We start from the raw sequence: 7,500 nt of genomic DNA on the forward strand, positions 1-7,500 counted from the left end.
GGGCTGAGAGGCAGGAGCGTACCCGGGCCCCTGGGGGCCCCGGCGGGCGGGCCCCGGGTCTGCCTTCCCCCCTCTCGGGATCGCCGGACCTCACGGAGGTCTGACCCAGCAAACTCGGAGAAAAAGACCCGTCGGGAAGGGGGCTGGGAGGCAGGTGTGCGCACCCGGGCCCCTGGGGGCCCCGCTTCGGGCGGGCCCAGGGGCTGCCTTCCCCCGTCTCGGGATCCACGGACCTCACGGGGCTCCGACCCAGAAAACTCGGAGAGAAAGGACCATCGGGAAGGGGCTGAGAGGCAGGAGCGTACCCGGGCCCCTGGGGGCCCCGGCGGGCGGGCCCCGGGTCTGCCTTCCCCTGATTCAGTATCGCCAAACATCACTTTGGTCTGACTGACCCTCTCCCTAGTAATCCGGAGGAAAATTACCCCCCTTTCTTGTAATCCGTGCGCACGAGGTGACAGAGGGGACCCTAGGCGCGAATGTACCCGACCTCCTGGAGCCCTCGCTGGGATCCGGGAGGCAAATGGACCCTCATCGAGACTTCCAGGCGAGCTCGGCCATCTGGTCGCCCCATAGGAAAGCATTGTGCGCGACCAGATGGCCGAAGGGGCCTGCGCGACCAGATGGCCGAAGGGGCCTGCGCGACCAGATGGCCGAGGGGACGTGCGCGACCAGATGGCCGAGGGGACAGGCGCGACCAGATGGCCCAGGGGAAAGGCAAAAGGGAAGGGGGAGCTTCCCCGGGCCCTCTGGACCCCGCACCCGGGCACCCTGCCGCCGCGGCAGGACCCGGGACGGAGCCCGGGGCGGGGAGGCCGCCCTCACCGGGGCCCCCCCCCCAGGGGCCCGGCCGGGGCTCCGGAACCCAGACGAGCGAGGAGAGGCTCCCCGGCCACAACGGAACCCCGTCCCGGGCCTTTGGCAGTGCCGCAGGCCGGGGGACAGGGCCCGGGGACGGAGACCCCGACCCGGGGCCCGGCCGGGCCCCTGGAACCAGCCGGGGCTCCCGGGACCGCAGGCGATGGGGAAGCCTCCCCGGGCCCTCCGGACCGCGCCCCGGGCACCCTGCCACGCGGAAGGACCCAGGACGGAGCCCGGGGCGGGGAGGCCGCCCTCCCCGGGGCCCCCAGGGGCCCGGCCGGAGCACCTGAACCCAGGCGAGCGAGGGGAGGCTCCCCGGCCACGACGGAACCCCGTCCCGGGCCTTTGGCAGTGCCGCAGGCCGGGGGACAGGGCCCGGGGACGGAGACCCCGACCCGGGGCCCGGCCGGGCCCCTGGAACCAGCCGGGGCTCCCGGGACCGCAGGCGATGGGGAAGCCTCCCCGGGCCCTCCGGACCGCGCCCCGGGCACCCTGCCACGCGGAAGGACCCAGGACGGAGCCCGGGGCGGGGAGGCCGCCCTCCCCGGGGCCCCCAGGGGCCCGGCCGGAGCACCTGAACCCAGGCGAGCGAGGGGAGGCTCCCCGGCCACGACGGAACCCCGTCCCGGGCCTTTGGCAGTGCCGCAGGCCGGGGGACAGGGCCCGGGGACGGAGACCCCGACCCGGGGCCCGGCCGGGCCCCTGGAACCAGCCGGGGCTCCCGGGACCGCAGGCGATGGGGAAGCCTCCCCGGGCCCTCCGGACCGCGCCCCGGGCACCCTGCCACGCGGAAGGACCCAGGACGGAGCCCGGGGCGGGGAGGCCGCCCTCCCCGGGGCCCCCAGGGGCCCGGCCGGAGCACCTGAACCCAGGCGAGCGAGGGCAGGCTCCCCGGCCACGACGGAACCCCGTCCCGGGCCTTTGGCAGTGCCGCAGGCCGGGGGACAGGGCCCGGGGACGGAGACCCCGACCCGGGGCCCGGCCGGGCCCCTGGAACCAGCCGGGGCTCCCGGGACCGCAGGCGATGGGGAAGCCTCCCCGGGCCCTCCGGACCGCGCCCCGGGCACCCTGCCACGCGGAAGGACCCAGGACGGGGAGGCCGCCCTCCCCGGGGCCCCCAGGGGCCCGGCCGGAGCACCTGAACCCAGGCGAGCGAGGGGAGGCTCCCCGGCCACGACGGAACCCCGTCCCGGGCCTTTGGCAGTGCCGCAGGCCGGGGGACAGGGCCCGGGGACGGAGACCCCGACCCGGGGCCCGGCCGGGCCCCTGGAACCAGCCGGGGCTCCCGGGACCGCAGGCGATGGGGAAGCCTCCCCGGGCCCTCCGGACCGCGCCCCGGGCACCCTGCCACGCGGAAGGACCCAGGACGGAGCCCGGGGCGGGGAGGCCGCCCTCCCCGGGGCCCCCAGGGGCCCGGCCGGGGCTCCGGAACCCAGACGAGCGAGGGGAGGCTCCCCGGCCACAACGGAACCCCGTCCCGGGCCTTTGGCAGTGCCGCAGGCTGGGGGACGGGGCCCGGGGCCGGAGACCCCGACCCGGGGCCCGGCCGGGCCCCTGGACCCAGCCGGGGCTCCGGGGACCGCAGGCGCAGGGGAAGCCTCCCCGGGCCCTCTGGACCCCTCCCCGGGCACCCTGCCACGCGGCAGGACCCGGGACGGAGCCCGGGGTGGGGAGGCCGCCCTCCCCGGGGCCCCCAGGGGCCCGGCCGGAGCTCCGGGACCCAGACGAGCGAGGGGAGGCTCCCCGGCCCCAACGGAACCCCGTCCCGGGCCTTTGGCAGTGCCGCAGGCCGGGGGACTGGGCCCGGGGCCAAAGGCCTCAACCCGGGGCCCGGCCGGGCCCCTGGAACCAGCCGGGGCTCCGGGGACCGCAGGCGCAGGGGAAGCCTCCCGGGGCCCTCCGGACCCCTCCCCGGGCACCCTGCCACGCGGCAGGACCCGGGACGGAGACCGGGGTGGGGAGCCTGCCCTCCCCGGGGCCCCCAGGGGCCCGGCCGGAGCTCCTGAACCCAATGCAGCCACGGGAGGCACCCCGGCCGCAACGGAACCCCGTCCCGGGCCTTTGGCAGTGCCGCAGGCCGGGGGACGGCGCCCGGGGCCGGAGACCCCGACCCGGGGCCCGGCCGGGCCCCTGGACCCAGCCGGGGCTCCGAGGACCGCAGGTGCAGGGGAAGCCTCCCCGGGCCCTCCGGACCCTTCCCCGGGCACCCTGCCACGCGGCAGGACCCGGGACGGAGACCGGGGCGGGGAGGCCGCCCTCCCCGGGGCCCGGCCGGAGCTCCTGAACCCAATCCAGCCACGGGAGGCACCCCGGCCACAACGGAACCCCGTCCCGGGCCTTTGGCGGTGCCGCAGGCCGGGGGACGGCACCCGGGGCCGGAGACCCCGACCCGGGGCCCGGCCGGGCCCCTGGACCCATCCGGGGCTCCCGGGCGCGCAGGGGAAGGCCCTCCGGCCACCCTGCCACACGGCAGGACCCAGTTGCCGGCTGAGGACCGAGAGGGGTCCCAGAGTACCCTGTCCCTAGTAATCCGGAGGAAGGCTACCCCCCGTTCTTGAAACCCGCACGCTCCGAGTGACGGAGGGGACCCTAGGGGCGAACGCACCCGGCCTCCTGGAGCCCCGGCTGGGATCTGAGAGGCAAATGGACCCTCATCGGGACTTCCAGGCCTGGCCCTGCCATCTGGTCGCCCCATTGGAAAGCATTGCGCGCGACCAGATGGCCGAGGGGAAAGGAGCCACCAGGTGGCCGGCAACTGAAAGGACTCCCGCCTGCCCACCCACCAGGGGCTCGGGGTGGGGACTCTGCTTCCCGGCTGGGCCTCAGGCACGGGGAGGACCACCGGAGCTCTCGGGGCCTGGGCGTACCCGGGGGAGGACTGCCCGGGACCCGTGGAGCCCGTCCCTGGGCACTTTGCCATGCCGCGGCCCGGAGGAGGGAAGCCCCGGGGACCTGGGAGGATGTTGCCCGGGCGTAGCCCATCTGGTCCCCGGCAATGAACCGCACAACCCCAGCATGGGTGTTTCGGCATACCCTGCCCCTACTAATCCGGAGGAAGGATACCCTCCTTTCTTGTAACCCGCGCGCTGCGAGTGACGGAGGGGACCCTAGGCGCGGACGCGCCCGGCCTCCTGGAGCCCTGGCTGGGATCCGGGAGGCGAATGGACCCTCATCGGGACTTCCAGGCCGGCCCGGCCATCTGGTCGCCCCATTGGAAAGCATTGCGCGCGACCAGATGGCCGAGGGGAAAGGAGCGACCGGATGGCCGGCAACTGAAAGGGCTCCCGTCTGCCCGAGCCATAGCGGTAGGGCTCCCGCCTGCCCACCCTCACACCAAGGGCTCGGGGGGGGACTCTGCTTCCCGGGTTGGCCTCGGGCACGGGGAGGTCCACCGGAGCTCTCGGGGCCTGGGCGCCCGGGGGAGGACTGCCCGGGACCCGTGGAGCCCGTCCCTGGGCACTTTGCCATGCCGCGGCCCGGAGGAGGGAAGCCCCCGGAGGCCTTGGAGGATGTTGCCCGGGCGTCGCCCATCTGGTCCCCGGCAATGAACCGCACAGCCCCAGCATGGGTGTTCCGGCATACCCTGCCCCTAATAATCCGGAGGAAGGATACCCCCCTTTCTTGTAACCCGCACGCTGCAAGTGACGGAGGGGACCCTAGGCGCGGACGCGCCCGGCCTCCCGGAGCCCTGGCTGGGATCCGGGAGGCGAATGGACCCTCATCGGGACTTCCAGGCCGGCCCGGCCATCTGGTCGCCCCATTGGAAAGCATTGCGCGCGACCAGATGGCCGAGGGGAAAGGCGCGACCAGGTGGCCGGCAACTGAAAGGGCTCCCGTCTGCCCGAGCCATAGCGGTAGGGTTCCCGCCTGCCCACGCAGGGCTCCGTGGCTGCAGGGCTCTGGGCCTGCAGGGCTCCGGGGCTGCAGGGCTCCGGGGCTGCAGGGCTCCGGGGCTGCAGGGCTCTGGGCCTGCAGGGCTCTGGGCCTGCAGGGCTCCGGGGCTGCAGGGCTCCGGGGCTGCAGGGCTCTGGGGCTGCAGGGCTCCGGGGCTGCAGGGCTCCGGGGCTGCAGGGCTCCGGGGCTGCAGGGCTCTGGGCCTGCAGGGCTCCGGGGCTGCAGGGCTCCGGGCCTGCAGGGCTCCGGGGCTGCAGGGCCTTGGGCCTGCTAGGGTTCCGGGCCTGCAGGGCTCCAGGGCTCCGTGCTGAAGGGCTCCAGGGTCTGCAGGGCTTTGGGGCTGCAGGCCTCGGGGGACGCCCGGGAGACCCATGGAGCCCGTCCTGGGCACTTTGCCTCGCCGCGGGCTGGAGGAGGAAGCACCCGACGCCCCGGGGAAGTGTCGTCCGGGCTTGGCCCATCTGGTCCCCGCCTGAGAACCGCAATCCCCAGGAGGGGTGTCCCGGCATACCCTGCCCCTACTAATCCGGAGGAAGGCTACCCACCTTTCTTGTAACCCTCGCGCTCCGAGTGACGGAGGGGACCCTAGGCGCGGACGCGCCCGGCCTCCTGGAGCCCTGGCTGGGATCCGCGAGGCGAATGGACCCTCATCGGGACTTCCAGGCCGGCCCGGCCATCTGGTCGCCCCATTGGAAAGCATTGCGCGCGACCAGATGGCCGAGGGAAAGGTGCGACCAGATGGCCGGGACCGGAAGGACTCCCAGCTGCCCACACCGAGCCATAGCGGTAGGGCTCCCGACTGCCCTTGCAGGGCTCCGGGGCTCTGCACCAGGGTCCCTTGTCCCGGGCAGATGGACACTTGGCAGGCCGCAGGACGTGGGATCCCAGGCCCTGACCAAAAATCAGGAGGCCCGGGGCCGGTCCCTGCTTCTCAACACAGCCAGGCTGGGGAGGTCGGGGAGCCTGCCCAAGCACGAGGGACCCGTCCCGGGCACACAGTCCATGAGGTTGTGCGCTCGTTTTCCACAATTTTCTTCAGAATAGTGCGTAGTTGCGCTAGGCAAAGTCCGCCCAGCCCTACTCAGGATGTGCTCTCGTTTTCCACAAATTTTTTTAAAATTCTGCTACGCAAAGTCCGCCCAGCCCTAAGCAAACTCCTACTACGCAGTGGAAAGGACTTAGCCAGCCACCCACCCACCTGGCCCGGTCCCTGCTTCTGATCCCAGCCAGGTCTGGGGAGACTCCCTTCGCCCAATGGACCACGTCACGGGCACCCGGACCCTTACCAGGCCGCAGGACGGGTTCTCACAAACCACACGGTTGTATAGGGGTGGGCAGAAAACTACGCTCCGTCAGCGTAGCAGATAAAGCCAGCCACTCCTGCACACCGGCCCGGTCCCTGCTTCTGATAGCAGCCAGGCCGGAGAGAGCCTCCCTGGGCCCCGGTGGACCCCTGTCTCCAGCACCTAGACCCTCGGCTGTCTTGCAGGACGGGGGTGGCTCACGCACCCCGGGGCCCGCCGGACGGTGCAAGAGCCCCGGGCCCGGTCCCAGCTTCAGAACCCTAGCCAGGCCGGGGAGAAACTCCCTGGGCCCCGGTGGACACCCTTCCCCAGCGCATGGACCCTCGGCTGGCTTGCAGGACGGGGGGCTCCCGCTCCCTGGGACACTGGGACGGAGCACAAGCCCCGGACCCGGGCCCAGCTTCCGAACCCCAGCCAGGCCAGGGAGAGCCTCCCCGGGCCCTGGTGGACACCCTGTCCCCAGCGCCCGGACCCTCGGCTGGCTTGCGGGACAGGGGGCTCCCGCACCCCGGGAACGGAGCTCCAGCACCGGGCCCGGGACCAGCTTCCGGACCCCCAGCCAGGCCGGGGAGAGCCTCCCCGGGCCCCGGTGCACACCCGTCCCCAGCGCCCGGACCCTCGGCTGGCTTGCGGGACAGGGGGCTCCCGTACCCCAGGATGGAGCTCCAGCACCGGGCCCAGCTTCCGGACCCCCAGCCAGGCCGGGGAGAGCCTCCCCGGGCCCCGGTGGACACCCGGTCCCAGCGCCCAGACCCTCGGCTGGCTTGCGGGACAGGGGGCTCCCGCACCCCGGGAACGGAGCTCCAGCACCGGGCCCAGCTCCCGGACCTCCAGCCAGGCCCAGGGAGAGACTCCCAGGGACCCGGTGGACACCCTGTCCCCAGCGCCCTGACCCTCGGCTGGCTTGCGGGACAGGGGGCTCCCGCACCCCGGGAACGGAGCCGCACCCTGGGACGGAGCTCCAGCACCGGGCCCAGCTTCCGAACCCCCAGCCAGGCCGGGGAGAGCCTCCCGGGCCCCGGTGGACCCTCTCTTCCCTAGCGCCCGTACCCTCAGCTGGTTCGCAGGACGGGGGGGCTCCCGGGCTCTGGGACGGAGCCGCACCCTGGGACGGAGCTCCAACCCCGGGCCCAGCTTCCGGACCTCCAGCCAGGCCAGGGACAGCCTCCCCGGGCCCCCGGTGGACCCCCTGTCCCCAGCGACCGGACCCTCGGCTGGCTTGCGGGACAGGGGGCTCCCGCACCCCGGGAACGGAGCTCCAGCACCGGGCCCAGCTCCCGGACCTCCAGCCAGGCCCGGGGAAAGACTCCCAGGGACCCGGTGGACACCCTGTCCCCAGCGCCCGGACCCTCGGCTGGCTTGCGGGACAGGGGGCTCCCGCACCCCGGGAACGGAGCCGCACCCTGGGACGGAGCTCCAGCACCGGGCCCAGCTTCCGAACCCC

This window comes from Triturus cristatus, unplaced genomic scaffold (genome assembly GCF_964204655.1).
Source record: "Triturus cristatus unplaced genomic scaffold, aTriCri1.1 SCAFFOLD_1057, whole genome shotgun sequence".
In the NCBI taxonomy this organism is placed as follows: Eukaryota; Metazoa; Chordata; class Amphibia; order Caudata; family Salamandridae; genus Triturus; species Triturus cristatus.